The sequence below is a fragment of the Parasteatoda tepidariorum genome, chromosome 9 (genome assembly GCF_043381705.1).
Source record: "Parasteatoda tepidariorum isolate YZ-2023 chromosome 9, CAS_Ptep_4.0, whole genome shotgun sequence".
Classification (NCBI taxonomy): Eukaryota; Metazoa; Arthropoda; class Arachnida; order Araneae; family Theridiidae; genus Parasteatoda; species Parasteatoda tepidariorum.
The window spans coordinates 9,885,989-9,890,541 of record NC_092212.1 but is presented as its reverse complement, the minus strand read 5'-3'; the positions used below and the strand labels follow the sequence as shown (position 1 = coordinate 9,890,541).

General features: G+C 28.0%; 1 protein-coding gene across 2 annotated transcripts in view; it reads left to right on the top strand.

Annotated features, from left to right (window-relative positions):
* The window catches only part of LOC107453171 (neurotrimin-like), a 159,624-nt gene that overhangs the window by 140,821 nt on the left and 14,250 nt on the right, over positions 1 to 4,553 (top strand). The gene's annotated exons all lie outside the window — the stretch shown is intronic.

Sequence of the window (4,553 nt, the reverse complement as noted above, 5' to 3'; positions counted from 1 at the left end):
GGCCCCACGTTGGGAAACACTGATTTAAAGAAATGTATCCCTTTCTAGAAAACCGCAATTTCAATCACACAATATTCAGAATATTTCCACTGAATACTTTCTTTTATAATACAAAGACATTTCGTTTTGATTTTTTGCGCACTCAGAATTTTTATCATATTTTAGTGTGGGATAAAGTAAAGTAAGATCGATCGATAAATAAACTTTTCTCAAGTCACATTCTTTACTTTTAAGCAGTTTCCGTGTTCTTAAGATCGATGAAACTTTCTCGAATTTTGAAACTCGAACACATCGTGAAGTGCTTTAATAAAAAAGAAACCTTTCGCGCATTTTACTGGATTCTACAATAAAAAGCTTTCAAATAGAAAAGAAGAAAGAAAATGTTTGAAGTATTTGTGGCTTATTTCATATTTTTGGCGAACTGAATAATGATAAGAAAACTCTTTACAAAGTCAAACAATTCATTGAACAAATATTTTTGTATTTATGAATACTCTATTTTTCTGTCCGTATTCATAAATCGAATTATTTCCAGTGTATGTGTCGATTTTGAAGGTTGAGGAATTGACTTACGGTCTGAAGATACATTTAGATCCAAATATAATGTAACTAAACATAAAAAAATGAACCTAATCTATAAAATAAATAAAAATATGATGAAAAAGAAATAGTGCTATTACAGGGCATGGATGAAAACGAGACGGAAAAGAGAAAAAACTGGTAGTAAAAACATTTCTGTTTTTACTAGTTTTCGGGAAGAGTTAATTAATTCTTTTTTTTGTAAACTGTTCAACAATATCTAGAAAAAAAATAATTGCATATATATGTTATAATTGTAAAGTATCATTGCATACCTGCCAACATTCACTCTTTTAGAGAATGGATTTTCCAAGTGGTAGTAAAATAATTACCTAAAAACTAGATCCCTCAAAATTATATTCTTATTTTAATCCGGTGTAAATTCTCTATTGTAAGAACTAATATGCTTTTATATATTTGTTGTAATTATTCACATGTAGTGGTGGTCAAACTGATTTAAAATTATTATTATAATTCAAAAAGTTTAGTGAAATAACATGAATTTCGTTTGCACTTTAAACAGAGATGCCAACTGCTCCGGACTCGCCAAAATAATTAAAAATACGGTAAATAATTACAAAGTAATTTTAGCAAATATTTGACTTTTTTTTGCTTTTTTTTTTAAAGGTATTGCGTGACTATAAAACTATAACGTGGTGAACAATATATGCCAACGAATTATTTAGAAATGGTGGTGGATAAAAATCTACCAAATTGATTTTATTAAACCAAGAATCACAATTGATAAACTACCACTTTAAAATATATATTTGCTGGCCGGAGCAAGTTGGCATCTCTGCTTTAAATATGAAAACAAAATCTTCCGGGAAAACCGGAAGAGTTGGCAGCTATGTAATTGCATTTACTATTACTACTAAGCTTGTTCAAGGACAGCGGAAACCCTGAATGTTTATAATTTTATGTGTACACTAATTAATCTAACAGTTAATCAGTAATAACTAATTAATCTAACAGGAGTTCGTTAATCTAACACTTAATATTGAAAAAGATCTATTTTTTTACCACGACAAATAAGTAATTAAAATATTATTATATAGGAAAGATAAAGTCGCAAAGTGCAACCTTTTTTTAAAAAATATATTTTGCCACTTTAAATATTATTTAACAGCGCGTTAATCAAACTTTTCCCAGCGACTATAAAAGCTTGAAAATTTGTCTCAAAAATAAAAATATATTACTCTCTTTCTAAAGTAACTTAATTAGGATGTCTTAAATTCTTCGCGAATGGGAGTTCGTTAAACTAAGCCATCTGCTTTCTTCTGAAGTTGTAAAATTTAGCCAATTAGTAATTTGAAATATGATAGCAAGCGCTTTCCTCAAAATTCTCTCTCGGTAATTTTTATGGCAATGTAATTCTATTTTAATTGCATTAAATATGTCAGGTTTTAAAAATATCTCATTCAAATAAAGCTACACCTATATTAGTTCCTTTTTTTCTTAATGCATATTTTATCCAATACATAACTATAATTACATTCAAAAGTTCTTTTTATGTATTAAAAATTATAATCTCAGAATTTCCAGTTTTTTTTAAAATCATTTTAACTGATAATGGAAGTTAGTATGCTTGCAGATATCAAGTATAATGTACGGTGCGTGAAGAAATGAATCTGGGCGAAATCGATCGAATAATTCCTAAGAAATCAAATTTTAAAAAAGTCATATAAATTTTATATATCAGGAACAATTCTGCCCATTTTCCTCAAATGTTGCATTTTGTCCTGTAACATTACATTCCTTAAAATGATGCAAAAATTGTATGCTTTGCAGTGCAAACTTTTTTCGACTACTGCTAAATAAAATAAAAATTAGCTACTAAAAGTTATTTTTTGCAAGAAATTATCTTTGTCTAAACAAATTTTATAATTATGCTCCAAGATTTTTCAATTCACCTTTTTGATTATTATCAATCACCACTTTTTATATTTTTAGTCTCCTGTGTAATTTATCTACTTCACTGAGTTTTACGTTATAATGGATAAATATGGCATATTTTATGGATGAACAAGTAAAGGCCATACTTGACTCTCACCTTCAACATCAGAAAGTTTCCACACGGATTTTTATAAGTAGTCTGCGCAGACTATTTAAAAAATGAACCAGTGCTGCGCATGAACCCAAAATCTACTTTAAAAGTAATTGAGAGAAATTTGTTATATATATTTGAGAATTGAATTTGAAGTTTTTTACAGGTCATTAAAACAAACCAATCATGTTCATAAATTAAGCAAACTTATAGATATATATCCGCTACGACTTTCTTATTTTTACAGGATTTTGTATTTCATGGCTCTTTCTTAAACTGGTTTACCTTCATAGTAATCTGATCAGATTACCTATGAGAAACCGTGTAGAGACTTGACCCAGGCACCTAAGTGGAACAGTTATGAGTTAATAAGATAAATTTTCTTTAACATGCCACGCTAATTTTACAGGGTTTGCCCGTCTGGCCACAACAATAAATAACTACAAACTAAATTTGCAAATATTAGACAGATTTTGTTAGTTTATTTAAAAGGTTTATCACGATTTTTCAAAAAAAAGTATCGAATTATATAAATCTACAAATTACTTAGAAAAAGTGGTGGATAAAAATCTACTAAATTGAATTTATAACACCAAGAATCACAATTAATAAACTACCACTTGAAAATATTTATTCGCTGTCCGGAACAAGTTGCATACCTGCCAACTTTTTCGCATTTGGCGTAAAATTTTATTTTGATATTTTAAGTGGTAGTAAATATATACTATATTTTTCTTCTTTAAACTTAATTTTTAAACGATTTTGACCACCACTATTCTTAAAAAAATTAAGCATATATAAAAAATATGCATTACTATCATGGCTGTCAGCTTTTTTTGTTTGCAATTGAAATTTTTTTTCTATTTTACTACCACTGGGAAAAATTCTAATGGAAGGGATTAAAAGTTGGCAGGTATGAAGTTGGCATCTCTGTGTATATAAATAAAACTATTTTTGTGTGTTTTATATTGCATTAATTTCTTCAAACCAATTTAGTAACGATAATAATATTAAAAAAATTAAAAATTTACTCGAATTATGTGTTTCTAATAATCTTGGCTGCGCCGGACATCGGTGACCCCCATGGCTTTTAACCTGTTAATAAAAACTTTATGTTTCTTAACGTAGGCCTGAAGTAAATATGGTTTGAGGCAAAAATAAATTAAATAAAAGTAAGCATTCTAAACTGTAGATTTCAGCCTAATATTTTTGGTATCTGTGTCAAAGAAAAAAGAAACTTTTCCGCCTGTCCCAAATACTTTGTACTGCGTGGGTGTAACTTTTTTTGTCGCAATATTTGTTCTTCCTAATCGATCTGATTGGGTGGCAGGTGTCACAAACACGCAAAATGTGTCACAAAAGCGAAGAGGAGAAAAAAGGTGACATTCTTTACAGCAGGGTGTTACGATGTGTCATGTAATATTTAACAAAATAAACATTGAGAAACATCTCAGTGAATGGAGAAAAAAAGTAATGTTTGATATTATTGTGCATATAATAACCATCGTACCGAGAAAGGAACTGATTTATTAAAGCAAGTTGATGTATTTAAAAATCAAAGAAAAGAAATATACTGAAGGGAAAAAAACATTGATGTAATTGAAGTTTAATATTTTACGTATCACATTTCAGAGATTAATAACTGGTAATTTTATAATAAAAAAAACTAATCTGATTCACATTTTATAACAACATTTTATTTATATAATTTTATGATATAAAAAAATTATATAATTATACAATTTCATAAGATGAAAGTTTGAAATATTAATATGCTTCTATTTGATATGAATAGCTATCAATTTTTTCGTTCCAGGCAAAAATTTCTTTAATCTAGTAGATGTTTACTTGAAATTTTATTTTCCGAACTATCAAAATTATTATTATTATATATATTATATTACATATATATATAGGCTATTGCGGT